General features: G+C 35.4%; 1 protein-coding gene across 3 annotated transcripts in view; it reads left to right on the forward strand.

Annotated features, from left to right (window-relative positions):
* The window catches only part of LOC131070903 (uncharacterized), a 225,433-nt gene that overhangs the window by 100,077 nt on the left and 99,623 nt on the right, over positions 1 to 25,733 (forward strand). The gene's annotated exons all lie outside the window — the stretch shown is intronic.

Consider the following 25,733-nt stretch of genomic DNA (forward strand, 5'->3'; position numbering starts at 1 on the left):
TAAAAATCAAGATGATAGAACTAAGCATAGAGTAAGAAAGAATTAGAAAAAAATAATAAAAAAGTTAAAATAATATACTTTTAACAAATAAAGGCTTATTTGTGTTAAAAAGAGATTAATTTATACTAAAAATAATATAATTGAATGAAAGAACTTGAGTATTATATCAATTACTTTAATTGATCAATATTTTATTTAATTATTATTATACTCTTATTAATTTATCTAATTAGTATACTTTATTTAAACAAAGTGAAATAACAAATTAACAACATATTAATATATTATAAATTATTATGCCTTAGTCATCATTAATATTACCAAGTATAAATTATTATACGACTAATTAATATTATTATTATATCAATTACTTTAATTAATCTATCTAATTATTATACTTTAATTAACAAAATGTAATAACAAATAAACAACATACATTAACAACATACTTCTTCTTAATCTTACTAACTAGTATATCTTATACATATTTTCACCATACCTATATACATTTTCAATACTTAATAATTAAGTACTTATTTGTTTATAACTTTATTTGTTATTTGTACATTTCCTTCTCAAATATGTTTATTTAGTTTTTTGTTCAATTACTTGTCAATATGTTTATAGGGTATTTGTTCAAATTAATCGATTATGCATTCGCTTCTCCTTCTCTTTACGTTTATATATTATTTGTATATTTCATTTTTTATCTCAATTGTACCTTATAGGTTTCTTAATAATTGAGTATTACTATATTAATTGATATTAAATGATCATAATCTAGTAATTTATATAGTAATTAATTTAATAGTTTTCATCATAAATTAATTTAGTCATACTTAATATTTTGTTATAATACCTAAGTTCTTTCATTCAATAATATTTTTTTTTTGATCGGTAATTGACCGAAGCCTGAATAGCTTTTGACTGGACTTTCATTCAATAATATTATTTTAAGTATAAATTAATCTCTTTTTAACACAAATAAGCCTTTATTTGTTAAAAGTGTATTATTTTGCTTTTTTATTAATTTTTTCTATTTCTTTCTTACTCTACGCTTAATTCTATCCTTTTGATTTTTAATCCATTCTCTAGTCTCTCTCTTCTTTTCTCCCTCATAGTTTCTAGAACCTCTCCCTCCATCCATTTAGTCTTCTCTGTTTGCTGCCAATCTCTTCACTCCACTCTCTAATTTTCATCCTGATGATGGATCATTTAGTATGATCTGAAACATTGATGGAAACAATTTGCACATAGTGTAATCCAGAAATCTATTACATGCATATCTTCATGGACTGTGGAAACTACATGACTATAGTTTGAAATGTTTTTCTGTTAAAGTAGTATTATTATGATCACTGATTTTCAAGGATATGGGTGTATATGCCTAAGCAAAATTCGTATATAAGAATATGGGATTTTAATCCTTTGTAATCTCTCTCATTTTTTCAGTTACAGAATGGTTGGCATTTGGCTACTTTTGAAAATTGACATTGGCTTCTTGGATTGATACTGTCAGGCTTCAATTCATTACTTTTTTGAAAATTTCTTGAGTGCTCAACATTGATTGCAAAATTTGTTATTATTTTATTTCCTTTTCTCTTTGAGGATGGTAAAAAAATTTCTTGAGTGCTCAACATTGATTGCAAAATTTGTTATTATTTTATTTCTTTCTCTTTGAGGATGGTAAATTGAAAGATGAAAATCCTTTTTCAAGTTTCCCTTTCTTAACTTGGTCTATTTTTAATATCTATTTTTAATTCATACTCAGTTACCTGGAGGGTTGTATCCTGACCCTTAATGCTTGTTTCCCATATTGGACATGTGTCTTGGCTTGGAGATACAATGGGGACGTCTCTAGACATCAGAAGACTTCACACGAAGTTTTTAAGCATTTCCGTCTCTTAGAAGTGTCACTTGAACACTAGGAAACTTCTATAAAACTTTTTAGATATATCATATAAATAATGATATTTTCTCACAAACCATTTTCTTGGAAGGTTCAATTGCACTTTGGTATGGTTCATTGTGATTATCATCAAGTTTATCCTGGCCAAGCATCTAAGAAACAAGGTATCATTCTAGTAGATCTCCATTGCTTGGTGTGATATTGCTAACATCACACTACTACCTTAATCACTGTACAAGGATTTGTAGCCATTTTTGGTCTCTTGATATTTTGTTCTTGCGAACCTCCTCAAAGTACAATCCAAACAAAGGTCAACTCAAAGTGGAACTGAGTTGTTTTATGCAAATTGTGCTTGATAATTCAGTTTCCTTTGTTACTATGCAAGTGATATTGTGCCTTACTCCAAAATTTACATATTTTGACATAGATACTTGTAAAGCTGTATGAAAGAAAAATGCATATATATTTTTCCATCACATTTGGAGATTTTTAAAAATGAACTTTATCAGAGACTAACATAATAAAAAGACTTAAATGTTGCGGTTATTTAGATAACCGTCTTAGCGATTACCTAATATGAAAATCATACATACTCTTCTTAAAGACCTAACTCATGGTTACTTGATATATTTCTTCTCTGCTTAGCTTCCATGTCAGATAAAGTAAATGCTATTGTTACTGATTTCACTTTCAAGTCTGATTGACCTACTTCAGTCACCGGTGGACTAGTATAATTTCTTTCCTTCTTTCCTCATCCCATGGCTCTATTTCACCATCCTTTAGGAAGTGGTTTCCTTCTTGGTTCCTTTCAATAAATTAAGCCATTATATACTCCATGCGTGATTCTACAAGTTGACTCCACACTTCACTTGATTTTTGTATATAATATAATGAGATGAAGTCAAACCGACTTGAGGAATAGACACCAATGATGGTTTTATACAATACCTGTTGTAGGTTTAAACTATGTCCATGAGATGTCAAATGATTATTTTTTTATAGTTTGTATGCGTCTCTTTTAATAAATTTATCCACAACCCAAGACCCATATCTCATTTAGCTTCAATATCAATGTGTGATGCTAAAAGTTAATTCCTTACTCCACTTGATTTTTGTATATAATACAATGGTTTTGAAGAAAATTTTCAAATCCAGATGAAATAATATTCTTAAATCACACAATGATGAAATCTAAAAAATGTTGAAGCATAATAGATAATTACATCTTCAAATTAATTTTCCATTCCTTTGAAAAATTTACAAGGTACCCTCCACAAGTGATGTTACAGCTGCACATAAATTCACTGTACATTCAGTTTTTCAGTCCTTTTTAAAAACTTAGTTCTTCTTTCCTTCAAAAGAAATTCTGAATATCAATCTTCCATTTCGCTCCTGTCGTTTTATACTAATTCAGCTAAAAACCTAATCTTCCAAAAAGTATCCTTATCTCTTACAAGAGATAACTTGGAAGATATAATGCCCCACTACGCTACCCATACCGTTCCTATTCTAAGATAAGTTTGTTCCTGGGAAGATATAATGCCCCACTATTCTAAGATTAGTTTGGAGGATGGAACTTATCTTGACAATTTTCTCTGATTTGTAACCTTGAGATATATGACATTGCTGCTGCCCAACTGAGCCCTCAGATTGGAGTCGTAATAAAATAGATTCTCAACAACTTATGCTATAGTTCTCCCTTTCAACTTGATCTTCCAATTTTATGAAATGACTATAAGTCTCCCACACAATTCTCTTCACAAAGATGTTCTTTATATCACCTTTGAGACTACTATAGATCTGGTCACAAGTCTGATTTATAGAGATCACAATGTCCTCCTTGTAATCTGCTTATCATATACACTTTTCAATTAATCTTTTATGTATTGAATGTATTCCAACTATCTTCTTCTAATACACTTACAACCCACTCTCCCAAATATATTCCTTTTTTTTATATATTTTTCCTCATGCATCCAAGCTTGGTATTTCTACTGCTCTACTTGGGCACTCAGACTTGGATAAGAAAGATACATCCTTCCCCTTTCCACATGTCTCTCATTCTATTTTATATCTTTAATTTCCATAAGGGGCACCTCACTTCATTTGAGGATTCATATCTCTTTGTTTATTAATAAACATAATTGTTAACTCATACACATCTTTGTTACTGTTTATTATCCTTTAATTACTGACTTGCCTCTCCTTAGCATTTGCACCTTTTTTTATAAACCGATGCCAAAGATAATCTTAATTATCTTAATCGCTTCTCATGGAATTACTTGGTTGATCAAGTCATGCTCTTCTTTATTGTTTCAGGCTTGCTCCTTAACATGAATTGTTGTTAACGATATTACCACCTTCTCAGTGATTATTTTTTAATCATTATAAGATTCGCTGCATATGCTGATTTCCTATTTAATGTGCAGTGGTCTTTAATTACTGCTTATCAATGATATACAAACTATTCCTGTTGTAGTCACATTACCATGAATCTTCTGGGGTATTTGCTACATTTAATACGAAGTCGCTGTTAGAATTCTTTACCTGATCTGTAACTATCCCCGATGCCGTGATGGAAGACATCTTAATTGCCATCTTATATCTTGTTGAATAGTTACATCATTTAAGAGACACCTCTCTTCAACTTAAACAAATCGGTTTATTACTCAACCCGCACCCTTCGGTAATTATTATTATTTGTTATTTTTATTCAGGTCTAATCGATGCCTTAGTTATCTTTATCTTCATAGGCGTTGAAAAGAAGATTTGGTGGACACCGATATCGCTTAATCATTATACTTGGTCCCGGTTAAAGCATTCCTTTGGAGACAAATCATAGCCTTATGACACCACTCTTGTTGAATATCACTGTCTATTGTTGAGGGGACAATCTCTGACACCAGCAGTCTACTTAGTATTTGGTTTAATAATTAACAGTATTTATTGATCAGGATGAGTGCTATTCTATTATATATTGTTTTTATTAAATATTTGTTTTCTGAATTTATTTATTATTATATTTGTTTCTAATTACATTGTTATGATAATGAACGTTTATTTATTAATTTATTATTGATCAATTACAGTTACACATTGTTAAATATGTAATATTTATTTATAATATTAATTTATTTTATTTAAATATTCCAAGAATATTAATTAATATTTAATAAATAAATAAATATTTAATGATTTCAAGTAATCATTTGTTGATAATTATTATATTAATTAATAATAATAATAATTACTTCATTTAGACTATATATAATGATCAAGGAGTGAACATAACTATCCCCGATGCCGTGATGGAAGAGATCTTAATTGCCATCTTATATCTTGTTGAATAGTTACATCATTTAAGAGACACCTCTCTTCAACTTAAACAAATCGGTTTATTACTCAACCCGCACCCTTCGGTAATTATTATTATTTGTTATTTTTATTCAGGTCTAATCGATGCCTTAGTTACCTTTATCTTCATAGGCGTTGAAAAGAAGATTTGGTGGACACCGATATCCCTTAATCATTATACTTGGTCCCGGTTAAAGCATTCCTTTGGAGACAAATCGTAGCCTTATGACACCACTCTTGTTGAATATCACTGTCTATTGTTGAGGGGACAATCTCTGACACCAGCAGTCTACTTAGTATTTGGTTTAATAATTAACTTTATTTATTGCTCAGGATGAGTGCTATTCTAATATATATTGTTTTTATTGAATATTTGTTTTCTGAATTTATTTATTATTATATTTGTTTCTAATTACGTTGTTATGATAATGAACATTTATTTATTAATTTATTATTGATCAATTACAGTTATACATTGTTAAATATGTAATATTTATTTATAATATTAATTTATTTTATTTAAATATTCCAAGAATATTAATTAATATTTAATAAATAAATAAATATTTAATGATTCCAAGTAATCATTTGTTGATAATTATTATATTAATTAATAATAATAATAATTACTTCATTTAGGCTATATATAATGATCAAGGAGTGAACATAACAGAGAGGAAGCCAGCAGTTGATATTAGTAAGGGCAAGATTTAGGGCAATCCCAAAAGGGGACATTATGAAAGATAAGTTTAAGTCATTAATGATTATTTACATGTTATTAGAATTAATTAGCTAAATGAAAGACCTTCACTTAAATCCTTAAAAGTGAAATACAAAACAGAATAATTTGAACTCTTTCCACAGATTCACACTGAACTTGTGTGGAAGTTCCTATCTGAGTTAAAAACTCAACATTTCCTCTTAGTCAGGAAGGATTTGTACACCAATCCATCAGCTACCTGTTGATTTGTTGCTTCGTTAAAACTATAAGGCTCTATAAAATTGCTCATCAATGCTATGTAGTTAGGAAACTTCTTCGGAGGTCTGCTCTCTCAAAGTTTTCCTAGGAGCCTCAACATTCTTTTGAGCATCTCTCAATGCTTGTGTGAACCATCAAGGTATTTGAATAGAATTTGAAGGGGCTGAAATCTCTCCCTCTTCATTTGAAGGTTTTTGTCCTGAATTGAAAGCCACTGGTGTTTTTGGAGACCCATGTCCAACCTTTGAAGCTTCCTACTCCTCATACTTTGTCACTGGAATGGTTTCATTAGTCTTCTCGGATGCAAGGCCCTCGTCAAACTTAGCATCCCTATTGACTACTACCTTATTCTACTTTAGAATAAACAGCTTGTAGGCCTTTTAAGTCTCATTGTAACCCACAAATAAACCCTTCCTATCAGAAGGTTCCAACTTGATTCTCTTCTCTACAGGTAAAGGGATATAAATTGGACAACCAAAGATGTGGAAATGACTCACCTTTGGCTTCACACCATTGAATGCCTCTTATTGTGTCTTGTCCTCCAGGATATTCCGAGGACAATTGTTTTGGATATAGATTGTTGTATTATATACCTTTGCCCAAAGAAACATTGGCAAGTCTAAGTCAAAAATGATGACCTTAGAAACCCCTATAATGGGTCAATACTTCCACTTTGGAACCCCATTTTGTTGTAGGTTATACTGAATTGTTAACTTCCTCTTTATCCTTGCCTCCTTGTGTTTTCCCCGTAGGGTGTCAGGTTAAGACATTGCATAAATGACAAAAGTACACAGAATATATGGAACTCACAAGTGTTCTATTGATTCATAATAAGCCAGTACATACAATGATAGCAATATGTTCGACTACAATAGCATGTCCAAAGACTAGAAATAGATACAATATAAAGGAGTCTGATCAGTTACTTGGTGCCAACTGCCAACAACCGACGGGTTAACTGCCGATGCTAACACAATTTACCTTAATTCTTAATTACCCGACAACACCTTGCAAAAATCCTTTGAACTCCTTGGAGGTATACTCACCCCCATTGTCCATTCTCAAGACATTGATCTTTTTCCTCGTCTGATTTTCCACTAGAGCTTTGTAAAACTTGCTAAATATCTTATCCTTGATCTTTAAGAAGTGGACCAACACCTTGCGAGAGAAGTCATCAAGGAATGAAACATAATACATGCTTCCCAAAATTGATCCTAGTGACATTGGTCAACAAACATTTGAATGCACTAAGTCTAGAGTCTCCTTATACGTATGCTTGTTGCTTAGGAAAGTATCCTGGGCATGCTTGCCAAGTGAGCATCTCTACATATGACCTGTTGTTCAATATTGAACTTTGGAAGACCCGTGACAATCTCCCTTAGAATAGGAATCACTTTGTGATGTAGAGGCCTCATCCTCTTGTACCATACTTTGCTAAGATACTGAGTTCTTTTGTTTTAGCTTGGGTCTTGGTACAAGTACTGTTCAGGTGCGGGTGCGGTTTGGGTACAACTTGGGTACAACTTGGGTTCTTCCTGGGTGACCCAAGCACCCAAGGCTGTACCCAAGTATAGTTTCATAAATTAAATCCTCAATTTCACTCTCACAACTTTGTGACATCATTTTTAATGAGAATATGCCAGCAAGCAAGGAATTAAGTATCATTTCAGTTGCATTTGTGAGCTATACATATTAACACGGGGTTGGTAAACTTTATATCACCATTACTGAGATTGATTTCAGTTGATCTACATCATCCATATGTAGTAGCTGTTTGCTTATGTTTTGTGAAATCACTTTCCTTGTGTTGTTAATGATTTGGCATTTCGTCAAATGTTTGAAAATGAAACTGAACCAGCAGCTAGTGGTAGTGGCAATCCAACTGATTGTGGTTCAAATAAACTTGAATCAAATGTTGATATTGACCTTGATGCTTCCGATGAAGAACATGAATATTAAAATTAATTATAATTTGAATTTTCATTGTGTAATGACATTTTGAGACTTTGAGTTCTTTTTTTTTTTTTTTTTTGCAAATTATGAATGAGGTATCAAAATATTCTATTTTTTGATATTTATTGATACATATAGGCACTTATGTAATTATGAATATCATTCTTCTTAAAGTTATACACTGAGATAGTTATGTTTTATAATTTTGATGTTTGAACATAGATATAATACATACATATATGTGTGTGTATATGTATGTATGTATGTATGTATGTATGTATGTATGTATATGTACACACACACACACACCCACATATATATATATATATATATATATATATATGTATGTATGTATGTACACACACACACACACATATATATATACACACACACACATACACACATATGTGTGTGTGTACGGGCGTACCTGTACCTGAATCAGTAACTTAGATAATTTGCATAGATTGTCACTATTATGAACAAAAGCTTGAATTGGTTCACCCTATAATCTATATAGACTGCCTTCTCGAAATCCTATTACCTATATTGTAATTGGGTTGATTCCTCCGGCTTGATAAACACTTGCTGATCCTTGAATTCCATTGCATAGCCTTTATCGTCAATAACCAGTACTAAAAAAAAATTCTTTTTGAGACTAGGATCAAACAACACATCCTCAAACTCCAAAGAGTTAAAATTTTAGCAACTCTTGCTATTGGATACAAGCTCAATCTGAACTCCAAAGCTAAAATCCCTTAAGTTGGCAAGTCACAGTCAAGCTGATGTCATATGTCTAGAAGCTCCATTGTCCACATACTAAGCATTTGTCAGAGTCGTGCTGGTAGAAAGACAAGATACCTATGAGAAATCCCTCTCATACTTGGCAGAAAATTTGTTCATCTGAATCTTTGTAGAGTTTGCCACTTCTTGTTGCTATTGCTTTACTTTGTCCTTCATATCCAGACATTTTGATACATAATGATTGAACTTATGAGAATTGAAGCACTTGACATGACGCAAGTCCTCCTTCCCTGACTGTGAGGATGAATCCTCATCCTTTCCCTTACCCTTGCTCTCTTTTCCTTTGTTTCCCTTCTATCCATTGAGGGCTGAATTCTCACCACCAGTCTTTTTGCTAGCTTTTGACACCATTTGAGTTTCCTCTTGGATAGAGTCATCTCACAGTCTTCCAAAGGAGGGTTGGTTCTCTTAAGAACAATTTCCCTACAAATGCTTGCCATGAAAATGAGAACCCATGCACAACGAAGTTTACTAGCTTTGTATCTTCAACCTTCTCTCCAACTACTGCAAGTTCATCACAAAGCTATGCGACCTTCATCAAGTAACTGGTAAATATATCTGATTTAGACACCTCAATGGATCCAAGTTTGTTTCTCAAGATCATTTCCCTATTTATGCTTTTATTTTGGTAAAGACTAACCAGAGCATCAAACATCTCCTTGGGTGTTTTCTTTTCAGATAAATGATCTATTATCACATCCATGATCATCTGCTTGGCTTTTATCTCTTTCTTCTTGTGAGTTGCCAACTTTTAAGCATCTGTGGGTGAAGACAATACATCCTTGACGATTTCCCGTAGATCATTTTCCTCCAACAACAAAGTAATCTTGACTTTTTAAGGCAGAAAATTCAATGCATTACCTAATCTATCCTTAAACTTGAGGTTAGGTGATGTCATTCAAAAATATATATCTTTCCATTCTTTTAACAAACTTTTAGATTTGAAATTAAAGAATTGCTCAAAATCTTTCAAAATACTTGTAAGAATTCTATAAACCTTAGTTTGTTGTCTTAGAAAATCTTAGTTGTTTCTGAAAACCTGTTGGGTGAATATTTTGTCACTAGCGTACTAATGACAAAATATATAATTCACACAACGCTATGCTGAGAAATTAATCTCTCCTCTCATCAAGGGGAGGTTCCCTATGAAATTTCTCCTCTAATTAATAAGAAATTAAATTTGTGGGTTAGTGTTGGGCATATAACTCTTTTTTTTCAGAGTTTATGTATTCTCCCTTCACCTAGTTACAATTTCTCTACCTCTTCAGATACTCAAAGAAAAGAACTATTTATCTAACAAACTACACCAAGAGTTACTATTAAGTAGCACAAAGTCTCCTTTAAGGTAACGCTAATTCACACTGATTGTTACAAATTAAACAATTAGAAACTCAACTTTAAAGCCCAAAGTCTTCAAGTATAGATTTCTAATCCATTAAACTACTAATAACCGCAGCAATACAAAGCTTACCACAAGTTACTTAATTTATTAGCAAATTTTTCAAGTATGCTAAGAGCACAAAGTCTACTTTGCAAGATTTGAGAGCTCTCTAACCACGTAGCAATATCCTAATGATCAAAGAAGTAAAGATAATATAGATTCAATGGACATAGGAATATCAAATTATATAAATGAGTTTCTTGATACAACACAAAGTTTGTAATCAACAAAACTATTTTCTTTATTCGTTTGATAGGATTTTCACCACAAAAAGCCCAAAGTCTTAGTTGGGATAAAAAATCTGCAGAGTTTTGCTAAGCATGAAAAAGATAAAATATTTACATAAAGGTCCTCCTTATATAGGAAAAGAAGTTGAGAAAAAGGTGGGACAGTTGACTTATTCAACTGCGTAGTCCCATTTTACTAAAACTACTACATAAATAAAACGTGCAGCTGCACAAAAATTGACAACATTTATCGGTGCAGCCGCATGAAGAAAGGATGCTAGGAGGGGGAACTTCATTCTTGATTCCCCTCATCATTGGATTTATGGAAATCTTCGAATTTAGCAAGGATGGCTTTCATTTCTGCTTCGTTCGGCATCAAGGTAGAACTTGTGATGATTTGGACGCGGGACATTGCATCTTGAATCTTCACTTGTTTCTTTTTAACATCCTTCAACATGGATGCGAGGACTTCAAAGCTGACTTGAATGTCTAACAGTTTATCAATTGTATTAAGAGAGAAATCTTGTCCTATGCATTGATCTATCAAAGAAAGGAATTCTTGCGTGACAACTTCAGTAGTGACGAGATTTTGATCGCCATCATATAAATAGCAAGGGAGATCACCAACTTTAGCAAAAATAAGGTCAACCTTGTCATCACCTTCTTTCTTCTCCCGGTACAGCTCTGCAATCATTAACTTCATTGTCTCTTGCTTATGAGACAATAAAGACAATATCTGAATGTATTTCTCTCTTGTGGGAATTACCTTATTTTCAACCAAGACATCTATCCTGAAGTCCTCCATTTTGCTCCACAAGGTAGTACTTTTCACAACCTCCTCAATCTCCTGTGATAAAGAGGTTTTGAGTCCTTGCATCCGACTCTGGATTGCTTCATAATCAGACAATAGTTCCACTGTTGAGCTCAGAAGATGAGAGCCTTCTGACCTTAGCCTTGAAATCCACTCATCCATCACTCAGCCTTTAGCTCCCACCTGTTCAATCTTTTTGAGAGCTTCGGTATCTATTGAAGATCCTATAGGCTCTATCTCTTGAGAAGATTGTGTGACCTTTAGAAGAACATTGGTCAGCTGTTCACACTTCTGCTTCAAGATATTTTTCTCATCCCTCTCTTGATCCAATCTTCTCAATAAAGAATTAAGGGCTGTCTGAAAATCTAATTTCACGCTTTCATGTGTTTACACCTCGAGCTCTACGACCTGCATGGTATAGTCTTTAGATTGTATGTTGCCTTTGTCCTTGTTTGACGATGGCACCATAACTTCGACATATTTTCTCTTGGAAGCTGGGTCTACTACCACCTGAGATACCGTCTTTGGCTTTTTTGTTCCCTTAGGCTTTGGAGGAACTAAAAGTTCAAAGTCAAACTCATCTAGGGATATCACCTGTTTTTTCCTCTTAGGGGCCACTACTTCCATCTAGGGGGGTAGTTCTGGATTGGTTGATGGAGTGGTAGCTCCTTGCTGACTTGGAGTTGAAGCTTCGGAAACAAGGAGACTGGAACTTGGAGCAGTTGTGAGTGTTACTGATGGTGTTGATATTGAGGTATCTAGTGGAACATTTGTTACTGCTACCTCTTTAGTTACAGATGGGAGAGTTGAGGGTACTGAATGTAACTTCAGCACTTACCAATGGAGGAATTGCTGTGATGGTGGTAGTAGTGGCGGGTAAATCTATTGAAACCTGTTCTGCAAGTGCATCTTGCAAGGTTTCATTAAAATCCATCACGGTGGATTCAAAAGTAGATGAAGGGATATCATCTAAATTAGAGAAGTTGGTTATTGTAAAAAATTGACCAACGGTCTCTGATTGCGTCATACCCATACTTAGATCTCCATCTTCTTGAAAATCTTGATCCTCTTCATCAGAGTTAGATTCAACAGAGTGGATGACTACTTGTGAAGCGGTTGAGGCATCTACTTCAATTGGATGTGATACTTCTTCTGCCTGTACTTCCTCTTGTTGAGGAATTTCACCTTCTTCAACCTCCTTTTCCATTCCAACTTCACTGGCAGGCGGTTGTTCTGGCTCTTTCACTACTGCTTCCTGTGATGCGGACGATGATTCACCCTCATTCAACCCTTTAATTGTAAATTTGATTTTGGGTCCTTTACCCTTTGATTGTACCACAGGAGCTGAGGGTAGTGCTTGCGGGTCTGCCCTGCTTTTCGTTCTTGTTTCAGCTGTAGCTATCTTGCCTAATGGGCCATCATTGTTGTCATCATCTCCTGAGCTAGCAGGAAGCTGTTTCATCCTGAGGTTTTTCTTTACCAGCCATGCATTGGTGTTCGCTAAGATAGGAGATATCCTCTGGGTAATAGATTTGCTTTCTTTCTTCGACCATTGCACAAGTGGAAGTGGGGAGTCAGCAATCTTCCTCTCATAATAGACATGGTCCACTATGTCATATGTGTCTTCCATGGTCATTGGGATCTTAGCTAAATCCAAATTTTCAATTTGTTCCAGAGTAAGGTGACTGAAATCCATCCTCCTTATATCCTCCTCATTCTGACAATCTGCCCAAACATCCTCAAACCTGTAAACATGAGTATAAGTCCTTTTGAGTTTGTTCTTTTACCCCGAAAATCAAAATTGGTTCAGGCCTTGAATCTTCTCATGGTATTCCACTGCATTTCTTCCTCCATATTTTTGGCCTTGGGATTGGTTAGCACTGAATACCTACCAATTGACTCTGGGAATTTCAGCCCAGTCTTATGTGCTTGTGATTGTTTTTCATGCACACTAATCAGTTGTCTGCACAACTCCATAAGGACGATTTTGTCTGAAGGGAACCTTGGAAGAATGAAGGGCTCACCTGAGAAACATCCAATTCAGATATAGGTGAATGTGGGAAACTGTAGAAATACACACCCAAAATGAGACACCCTGCTGTAAGCGGGCTTTGATGTTCTTCTCTTCTGCAGGCCTTTATCAAAAATGCACTTCCATACAGCAAATAAGGCGTCATTAACCCTTCTGTAATGATTACCTTGACTCTTGATTGTCATCTGGTCATAGTACTCCCAAACGGGCACCACTCTTCTATCACCCTTGGTAGACAAACCTGGATATTGCCTCATTGAAGCAGCTGCGTAAACCAAGTACGAGGTCATGTAAAACTTCAGTGTTACCTTGACCTCCTTCAATTGAGCACAAAGCGCATCACTGATCTGTTCTCTCCAATCAATTCTTGCGGCCCCCTTTCTGATTATATTTATGTAATAAGACATCTAGCTTTGAAAATAATGAGAGTCCTTTAATCCTCTCACTCTGGATAACATGGTGACCATGTCGTTATATTCCTCATTAATATCACTCCTGTGGAAGGACTTAGGCCATCGTGAAGTGAGGGAAGTTCTTGCAGTAGAGAGATAAACAGTATTGATCACCTTTTTGCATTTATCCTCATGTTTCTCATAGTACTCTTGAGTACTCTCTTGAGAAATATCAGCTACTTCTTCAACTGATGAACCTTTGAAGACACTATTGAAGAATACACTGTCTAGGGTCATGATGACATTTTGATCTTCATCTTTCACTTGCCTTGTGCTTGGATCAAAGTGATCAGCTACTGCTAGTACAAATTCGGGATCATGAGCTGCAACTGGGAAAGATGCATACTTATGTAGCTCAGATTTGATTAAATTGGTTAGACGTGCAGGATCCTTTTGAACCCGGCCAACAAATTCTTGCATATCAACATGCCCAATTTCGGTGTCTCTTATCTCCTTAATATTTGAATCAATTGAACTCTCTCGGTATAGATTCAGGTACCTGTCGTACCTATGGTACTTGTATTTCATCTTTCTTGATGATGCTTTACTTGGAGAAGGTTCCAATTGACCTGAGGAAGACTCGGGCTTGTTGTGAGGGAGCTTTGACATTCGTGATGACTGCATTCAACACTGATGATTAGCTATTCATCATTATCAAAATCAATTTTTCTCAAACGGATCGAAAAACCGGACTCAAAACAGGCTTAGGAGTAAAACTGCTAAAAACAACAGGTCGGGGAAAAAAGTCCGACCTGCTCTTTTGAAAAGAAAAATTGTACATCGGGCTTTAAAGTCCGAAGTGCAATTTAAAAAAAAACTTGATCAGCACATCGGACTTTAAAGTCCGATGTGCAATTTGGGATGAGTTATCAACACATCGGACTTTAAAGTCCGATGTGTCAATCAGGGGAAAAATAGTAACACATCGGACTTTAAAGTCCGATGTGTTGGGGAAAACTTCAAACAAGCACATCGGACTTTAAAGTCCGATGTGCAATCTAGAAAAGATTAAAGGCACATCGGACTTTAAAGTCCGATGTGCTTACAAAGGGGAAGGATAACTGGTTGACATGTCGGGTTTTGAAACCCGACATGTTAACCTACTCTCCTCCGCATATCGGATTTTGAAGTCCGATATAGGAAGGGTAAGATCCTGCATATCGGACTTTAAAATCCGATATGCGGAGAGACTTTTCTCTAGCTGCACACCGGATTTTAAAATCCGGTATGCAGCTTTAGAAGGGGGGCTCCGGAGGGCAATCGGGTTTCGAAGCCCGATTGTCCTCCGGAACAAGGGAGACAATCGGACTACAAAATCTGATTGCCCTCTGGAGAGAAGCCCGAAAAAGACAAACAAAAACAAAAAGGAAAACAAACAAGATGCAAACCTAAAAAAAGGAACCCGAAAACACATAAAATAAAACCCTACCTCTTCCGCAACAAAAGACGATGAAAAATCTGGCAAGGAGAGATCTGCCTGAGTCACGGAGAAGAAAATCCGAGTTGCGATGGAGAAAACGGAGGAGGGCGCACGCAAGACAAACGAAAATGAAAACTAAAAACGCAAAAATTAAGTTAAAAAGCTTTTTAACAAACCCTAATTAGCAATTAATGCAGCAATAAAGCCAACTCGCAGTGCATGTCGGACTTTAAAGTTCGACATGCAGGCTAGGACAACTTGCACGTCGGACTTTAAAGTCCGACATGTAGGCAATGGACAAATCACCTGCAGTCCGAACTGCAGTTTAAGAAAACCTACAAATACGCACCGGACTTTAAAGTCCGAAGTGTATTTAGCAAAAAGGACCCTGCAGTTTGGACTTTAAAGTCCGAACTGCAGGTAAAACTGCAAACTTGAAGGAAAAAGGAAAACAAGGAAAACAAGGAACAAAACAAACTAACCGACCAAGTCGATTAAGCTCTCCCGGAGACCATAAGGTACGAAACGGACCAGTTTCGTAGGGTTGCCTCACGATTTTGGCCGTGCTGAAATTGATGACAACAAAACCCTAGCCACTGCCCTTGCCTTTTGGCCACGGTTTTACAAACCCTTGGTCAGGTGTTTAGATTTCTGCAAAAAATGGTGTTGTGGATTTGTTTTGCCTGTGTTTGCGAGGTTTGATAATAGAAAATGTAATGTCTCCCCTTTTAGATTACTATGCCTTGAGGACAATTTAGAATTACAATATCTGATTTTTACAATAAACTTGTGCAATTGGGAATATGAATAATATGATATAAGATACAATAATAAGCAATGTCACTTGCTATTTCTGATTTGTACAGTTAAAAGGGTATGCTTAAGTGGATTGATGAACACTTGCACCAAGTGCAAGGGCCACTTGTTGTATTAATGATGACAAGTAAATATAAACTGAGATATGAATTGATATTGTCTATGGCAATCTGAACTGCTGCCTCCTTACAGTCACTCAAATCCTGCAAAGTCTGATTTCTATTATCACCTGAGACTATATAGCCATTGTGTCCTGATTTGGATATATTAACTTGCAACAATGATGTGATCAGCTGTTTCAGATCTGATAATATTATCTTGCCCTTTGATGGGGCTGTTTCTGATATATGATTGTTTGGAATATGTACCCGATTTTGGGTCTTCGACCTTCCTTACTTTGATACTCTTCCCAACTGGAAATAGAGTTCAGATAAAACCTATTCTTAACACTTGGTCAACTGCCCCACTAGAGCAATCCAAAAGGATAAGAGGAAAAGAAATAATTAAACTAATTCCATCCCCCTTTTGATGTTTCAATCTCCCTTTTTATATCCCCTTAGAGATAACTTTTCTCAAACAGTCACAACCTTTCCATTAAGTCATAACTTCTTCTTCTTAGTAGTCGCACCCTTTGGCTTAGGAGTAATGCAACTAAATAATTATTATTCGTTTGGCTAAGTGTTATTGCCACCTACTGGATTGTTACCCTTCATAGATCAATTAGCAAATTTCTAACATAATTGCTGGTGTTTAGTCTTCAATATCTTCAATGAATATGATCACGTTTTTTCTTTCATCAATTTATTCCTCATTTTCTGATTTGGCAATCACTGTCTTCCTTTCTTTAAGATTTTCGATGTCTACCTGCTGCTTGCGTATCATCGCACCCAATGGTAGGAGTTGCGTCCAGTTATTACAATTACAGTGACCTTTGCTGGCAAGTATTCCTTACAGTACTAAGGATCATCGATGAAGTTGTTTATATGGGAATCAATATTTAAGAAGTCTGGCTAATACACTATCTCTGGCAAGTGTAATTGCTTCTTTGAACCATTGCCATTACTATGATATTGCAGCTTGGCTATATTTCAGTATTAAATTTCTTTTTCCTTATTTAATTCTCCTTTATTGGTGCTCTTCACCTTCCTTCCTTTAATAACTGCCAATACCCTCCAGTATTTATTTTCTATTTTACAATGCTCAGCGATCTTGTATCTCTTAATTGAATCGTAGGTAACATGACATTACTCTCACATGCTATGTTATCTCTAATCTGAAGTCTCACAAATTGCCGCCTTGGTGTTTATCAATAAACATGTTAATGAATCGCTGCTAATGATAATTGTTTACATTCACGTCTTAGCAACTTGTTAATGATCTTGATTGCCATTAGTGAAGTCGCACCCCCTCTTGGCAGATTGTCCTCTGGTGATTACTCTCGTTGACTGAATAAATTGGTTCCTTCGTCTTCAACCTATGAACTGTTGTTGTCTCAGAAACTCTTTGTAATTGCTTTATTAGTTATCGCTATCATATAGAACTTTCCTCTCCGTTTATCCATGGCTGCTCCATTTCTAATAGCTATTTTTATTAAACACTGTCAATGCTAGTCGCTGCTCCCATGCTTTCATTTCTGTGCATTACAATGTAGAGAAAACCTTGCTATTATGAAGTCAGTTTTCTTAGTTTATAAAGTCAGGTATATTTCTTTAATGTGCTTCAAGTAGTTTTTAGAATATTTATTGTATTACGTGTGTTGCAACTAAATTACTACGCACCAACCTTTCCAATAAAGTCTTGTCTTTCTTGTGATCTCTTCAATCTGTGATGATCAATCAGATCTTCTTCGTACGATCAGTATACTTCTCCTATCAGATCTGCATTTATTCTTTGTCAAGTCTGCATATCCTTTATCCAAACTGCCTATATCTCTTATCAAGTCTGCACCATGAGGTCTTCACAAATATGCTCATAGTCTTCATAAATCTGCTCATAAAATTCTGTAAATGTGCTCACTATTTGGAAGGATATTCTATTAAACTCCTTTTCACAGTCAGATCTGCGCTTATTTAAATCCCCATGCATACCACCAAGAGCCAGGATGTTAATGCCTGTAACTTAATAACAGTGCTGATCTGGTCTGATCCATGGTGATACACTGCACTCGTTTGGTTGGGGATATCACAGAAAATAACTCTTTGTTGGTGATTCATTATGATCTTCACAGATCTTTAGCATTTCTATCATGATCTTTTCTGTGATTTTCAAATTAGAAAACTTGCTAAAAGAGAAACCCTTGGTCCACGGTTTTCCACAAAGCAATTGCTGTGATTTTTTGTGAAAAAATCCTGTGAATCCTCCGCAGAACATAAGACAATTTTATTAAATAAAATCTGCAATTTGCAAAAAAATCTTCTATGAATTATTGAAATATTAACCTTGAAATTTCTTCTTTGGGTTACATGATTTTGTCCCTGTTGTTCTGGCTTTGATACCATATTTTTTTTTTCAAATATGCTGTAGCATAAATAGATAAGAACATCTTCAAATCAGTTTTCAATTCCTTTAAAAAACTTACAAGGTAATCTCCATAATTGATATTACTCTCAGCTGCATGGAAATTCATTATATATTTAGTTTTTCAGCAAGGTTGCATGGGTACGGGGGTACTTGGAGACTTTAGAGACTGGTGCTGGTACTGGTACGGCTATTTTTTCAAAATAGGAGATGTGGGTACTTGGAGACGCCAGTTTCTTTTAAATATAATTTAATAATTTATAGAAATTCTGAAAATATAATGACATTGAACATTAAATATAATGACATTAAATAGAATATAATAATTTAGTAATGGCTGTTGCAACGTTTTAAGAAATCCTTGCGACCTGCATTTGTTTTGAGCATTGTTTTATTTCCGTTTGTACTACATTTTGATTATTTTGTTGCCTGTTTTTTATTTTTAAACATTTTAAGGTTTCCTTTTTTTTTTGTTTGGCTTGGAGACTGTGGGAGACGGGCGGATATGTTAGCGGGAAGTCTCCTCTCTATGGAGACGTTTCAACCAAGTTTCTGGTGCGGGATACGCGTCCGAGTCTCCGGTACAAGTACCCAAGGGCTGGGAACAAGTACCCATGCAACCTTGTTTTTCAGTCCTTTGAAAAACTTAGTCCTTCATTCCTTTGAAAAACATATTAATCTTCTTTCTTACTTCTATCTTTATACTAATTCAGTTAAAAATCTGATCTTCCAAAAAGCCTTCCTTATTTCTTAGAAGAGATGAATTGGAAGATAAGTCTATGTCATTAGTGATTATCTACACTTTATTAGACTTAATTAGCTCAATAAAAGACTTAAACTTTCATCCATAAAAGTGAAATATAAAATAGGATAACTCGAACTACTTGAACTCTTTCCACACATTCACACTGAACCTGTGTGGAAGTTCCTGTCTGAGCAAAACCTCAACAGAGATGAAGTCTACTTGCTTGAGGAATACACACCGATGATCTTTTATAGAAGACCTATTGTAGTTTTTAACCAAGTCTTTGAGATGTCAAATGATTATTCTATCATAGTTTGTACGTGTCTCTTTCAATAAATTAAGTCACAACCCAGACCTAGATCTCTTTTAGCTTCTATAATCAATGAGTGATGGTAAAAGTTGACTCATCATTCTACTTCATTGTACAGAACACTATGGTATGAAGTCAACATTGAGATCTTTTGTACATTTTAATCAAGTTCGTGAGGTGTCAACTGTCAAATGATTCTTCTATTGTATTTTGTGCATGCATCTTCCTGCAAAGACAGGCCTGTTTTAGCACATTTAGTTTTGCCACTCTGGGACTAACTTCAGTTGAAGCGTCATGTATAAATACACATATAAAATATTTGCTGTCATAAATACATCAGTCTCTTTACAACTTAGCATTTTTAATTGTCAAAAGTTAAAACACTGCATATAAAAGTATGGTTATATAGCATATCAACTTAAGCAAAACTTCCACTCAAGCTTGAGACCACTTACTGAAACGTTAGGTTTTATGTCAATTACACTGGAAAAAAAGAGTTTATCATAGCAATGTTGAGGCTTTAAAAGGTAAAAGATAATTCGTAAGCTCACCATCTGACTCTTGGTAATTAGTTGCAATGCGATGCAACTGCTCGCCCATTGGCCTGAAATGCAGGCCTGATTCCGTAGGAGGAGGAGAATTAGCAGTAAGCAAATCATATATTCAGAAATTGAAGTGGCAGTTCTGTCCGCAGTAACTCTGTTGGGAATACTGAAATTGGACATGAGACATAGGCATAAGTTGCTCCAGTCGAGGATTTAGCATAGGGTATTCAACAAGTTCCAGGTGGAGGACATAGGTAATAGGTGGCCCCCAGTTCTTCATCTAGCTCTTTTCAGACTCGAGGTGTTTCTCAACCTTGTGCTGCTGTTATTTCAGCAGATCCTCCTTGGCTAGGATTATAACCTTCTTGTTGGGCCATCCTGACCTGTGATATTTTGTTCTCCGTTTCTTGATAGGATGCTGCAAGATAGAAAAGAGAGTGCCTTGAACAATTTGAAAGCAATCATAGATTCTCCCATAGTTTGCCAACTCAGTCTTGAAACCAGCAAGCCCAAAATTTTCGGCTCGGCAAAACTCGGCAAAGAAACATATTTTTTTTTTGCAAAAGTCAATTATAAAATGTATGAAATTAAAGATTGACATCTCAAAGGAGGCATGATTTTGTAGCAAAAAAACATGTGAAAAATGCGTTTTAACCAGCTTTTTGCCTGCCTTGGTGTTTTTACCTGCAATTTACCTATCTTTAAAAACTCGGAAGTTAAAGTTGTAAAAACTCGCCCAACAAAAAAAAAGGGGAGTACTTGCAAAGTTTGCAAATTATGGTTTCTCCTTTGATTAGGTGGTTTACTAATACCATGATTAGTGGTTTCCATTCCCCATTCCTCAACATGATGCCACATATTGTGGAAGGTGCGGTAAAAAGAAAATAAAAATATTTAATTTTAATGTCTATGAATGGCCAATAATACCTACAATTATTACATCAACAAAATACTAGGGCAACATGGACCCTAGGCTCAAAGAAACACAATAAAGCAAGAAAACAAATAAAATAGACAAGAGAGGGTAAACCTAAAATGGTTCCTCCAAAACAAGGCAAGCATAAATAGATGTGCAAGGGGAGGACCCCTCAAAGCAGTTGGAGTGGATGAATACCAAAACTAGAAGTTTAGGTAGGAAACAAAAATCATTAGAGGTTCATTCTTTGGCATGCTTTGGAGGAGCCAATATCATCATCAATCACTATGGGAGTATCAATGCAGAATCTAAAAATCCTCATTGGGGAGTGTGTAGGGTTAACTAGTTGGGTTGGAAAACCATAGGAGGCAATTGATTCCCCTTAGAACCTCCTCTAATACACAAGGCTGCAGAATAGTTGGTGGTATAAAAGAAATTTTAAATTTGTGATGCGAGCTTTCTCTTGAGACTTATGTTGTGATAGAGGAGTGCTAGAGGGTCCTTGTTGTTGAGAGGAGATAGGACCATAATTACTAGACTTTGAGTTGAGGTGTTAGGGAGCCCTAGTAGTAGTAGAACACAAGAGGGATGGTTGAAGTGATTTGGATATGCTGATTGTGTGATGCCCCACCAAGGAACCCTAGAGGATAAGAGCAAAATATACACGAAATACATGGAATTTTTTTTTTTGAAGTAATCAAGTGTTGTCATGCATTACATAAACGAGTGTAACTCTCAATTTCAAGATAAGGTCAAATATACGTTAACCAACTATGCACATGCAAAAGTCTAAACTCTTGGAAGTCCATCTGAGATAACTCAAGTCACCTCTAAGGGTTCTTTGACATCTCTACCTTAGCAACGCATTCAAGATTGGATCAACAACACATGATCCACTACGAGATGACTAAATCAACCTCCAACACTACAGACATATCTATGTTCACTTTAAATCCCATTAGAAATGTTCTTATGATAACACCATGATACACCATGAAAAATAAATTGTGTGCTTTATTCATGAATATACCCCATATATATAGCAATTTACATGATGGTGTTCTAAAAAGAACAAATTGTTTAATTGAAGCTTAAACTGACAATTATGTCTTCTAATAAAAGATGCCTAAATAAACAAAAACTAAATAAACTAAATGAACTAAATGACCATTAAAAGAACAACTAAAAATAGTTGACTAAATAATAATTAAATATTCTAATAACCAAGAATAGAGAAGCATAAGAGATCATACTTTGTGCCCGATTCTAACGTCGATGCACATAAAGCAGTACCAATACATATCCAATAACCATTATTACATCCATCTCCAATTGGAGTGTTCAATACATGCATGATCAATGATACAATACATGCCTCAATATACAAATGATTACATCATACAAGAAGGAGAAGGGAATGAGAAGAATCTAGTGCTGAGGAGGGAGGTAGAATCCATTGTCCCAGTCACTAACCAAGTCCTTCAATCCCCAATGGTGGGGTTGGCAATGCCACCCGACCATGTGGTACCTTAGGTCCACCCCATCATGCTTGTGGAGATAGACACACGATGCAAATAGTCATACAAGAATATAAGGGAGGGTAATAGGTTTACATAGGAGCCAAACATGGAGCAACTACTCAACATGAACATATCAACCCAACAAGAGTCATAAAGCCACAACAGGATGGAAACACCAACATGCATCACTCACATCATAGAGAAACAATCAAATAAGAGAAGGTGCTCAAGCAACAATAAGTAAAATACCGAAGAATGAGGAAGCATCTTCAATCGGCAACAATAAGGACAAGGAGGCACCTACAAGAGCAACACCAATTTGCCATACGACATATATGACAATGAGATAACCAAAAGATCAAGCAACAGTAAATCCATAGTGTGCTACTCAACTATCAGGTCCTAGAGACTAGAGTGCTAGTGTAGGGAGTGTCATCATGTGTGCTCATGAGGATGCCCCACACAGAATCGGGCATTCTCTCATATGGACGAGAATGGCAATCATGCAAGATCCGACGCCACATGTGCGAGCATACCACTCTGGGTAAGATCCAACGCCTACATGTGCGGGCATGCCTTCCTGATACATCCTTGGCCTCATATTAGTGCTCAAGGCATGTTCGGGGCACCAATTATCTTAATTAATGTTTAATCCTACCAAATTTACTATTATGTTATCACTTGATTAAGTAACTCCCCACATCATGATTGCTAGCAAGCCACTTTGAGTTGAGGACACGTTGGGAGCCACTCTCTAAACCCACTTTAGTGTTAATTTTAGCAATCAGATTAGCAGTATAGAACAGAAAATCAGAATGCAAAGTAATTCATATGCATAACACACATGTACCCTGGGAAAACCTCCCTCTTGGAGGAAAAATCCAGCAACCAAAGATCTCAGATCTGATTAGATTAATGTTAGAAGATAATCAAATACAAATTCGCCCACCTAGGGCATGACAAAATTGACTTATCTGAATCACAAGTTCTGATTTGAACTTGACTGAATCTCCAATCAGATGTAGGGCAGACCTTAGGGCAGATCAGTCTGATATAGTTCGCACAGCAAGAGGATAGCTTCTTGGGTCAGAAGTCTGCCGATTTACAAGATTGTGAATTCGCTGTCACTCAGAATGTGCTAGCTGACTCTTGGAGAATATTCGCTGACTTCAACATTGAATTCGCTGGCAGAGTGGTATTCGCTGATCAAGTGCACATTATTGTATATGAAATGGATTACAATCCATTGATTATATAGGAGGTACAAGCATTATATCTTGCCTTAGTCGGCTAAGGACTTTGGCGCCAAAATATAATGCTTTTGATTTAAGTTACATGAATAGGTCCATGCTTCCACACGTTACATTTGTGTTTGCCCTTTGAGTGTTTTATGTACCTAGGCGGGACCAATCTCCAATGGTCACAAGTTACATTATGGGGTCAGACCCATTTATAACCACAAGTTACATAGGTTAGGACCTAACCAATAACCCTTACAAATTACACAATAAATTCTAAGGCCGAAGGCCACATCTAAAATTTACCAAGCTAGGTCGGCCCAATCAAGGGATACGACCTAGCTACATTTTCAAGATTTAGTACCTTTTTTTCACAATGCCATAACAACCATATACAAGACATATTCAATTGGTCATGCTACCAAGAGAATGGATCCATTTGATCCCACAATGAAATACAATCATATAAAATGATAGAAGGCATCTATTTCAAGTTAACCATATAGTACTTGCTCATATCAAGAGCTATCAACTCATTACACCAGGGAAGGCACGAGTCAAGCATCAATGCCAACTTCAATGCAAATCAACATACTATAATGCCCACACACACGAGGCTCATACGTGAATGAGAACAAGGCATAGATACATATTCTAATCTTCATAATAACATCACAAGGTATCACATACACAATGCATAACCATACCATTACCCAAGGAGCAACCTAAGGGTCTCTAAAACATGAAATTCGATCCTAGATTGATCCCAATCTGCAAATACAGGTGCAATTCTCTTTGGCATCTCATAGAAGCATACCATGGCAACACAATTCATCTCACTCAAGGTTAATTAGACCCAAGAATCAAGGCACTTTGGAAAACAACTCAACCAAGGTAGCAGAGAAGGCTAAAACCCAAAAAGTTAAAGCAACTCACTAACAAGCAATTGCGTAATACTTTTAGGAATTGTGTGATTCTTTTAGCAATTGCATCAATCAATTAGCAATTGTGCGAATCTAAGCTGCAATTGTGTAATTCTGGGTGTAGATGCGCGATTTTGCCTAAAAAACCCAACTAGGGCATCAAGTTTGACAAAAATAAAACATGGGAGGCCAAAATGGAGACCAACCCATTTGAGAACTACCTCATGACACTCCAATAAGACACAAAATGATATCAAACTTCCATTACACCCATCCCAAAAGATTTGGACAACAATTTTCCCCATATAAACTCATGTTTTCAACAATTGCACCATTCAAATCATAGAATCAATTAAACAAGGAGATTCAAATAGAAAGCATGCTTAAATTTCATCACAAATCATTTGCAACTTACTAGAATCAATTCAATTGTGAATCAAGGGAGAAATTGAAGATCCTACCTCAACCTTGATGAAAATTTCAAACTTGAAAAGCAAATCACATACACCAAGAGAAGCCAAATCCTTTGAGCAGTCTCAAGCACTCATCAACACCAATCTTTCAAGCTAATGCCCACGGAAATCCATCCACCCAATCCCCCTAAATCAACAAACCAAGCTTCATATGTAGGGTTTTTGAGAGAGAACAATAGGAAGAAAAATGACTCAGAGTTGAGAAAATGAGCTCAACTCCAAAATATAAATTCACTTTTTGAGTGGGGTTTTATAATAATAAAAACCAATTTAAATTCCAATTATTAAATCAACTCCCAAAAGACTCCCAATGATAAATCACTCAAATCTCATTCAATCAAATGCATATAA

Source organism: Cryptomeria japonica, chromosome 9, assembly GCF_030272615.1.
Source record: "Cryptomeria japonica chromosome 9, Sugi_1.0, whole genome shotgun sequence".
Lineage (NCBI taxonomy): Eukaryota > Viridiplantae > Streptophyta > Pinopsida > Cupressales > Cupressaceae > Cryptomeria > Cryptomeria japonica.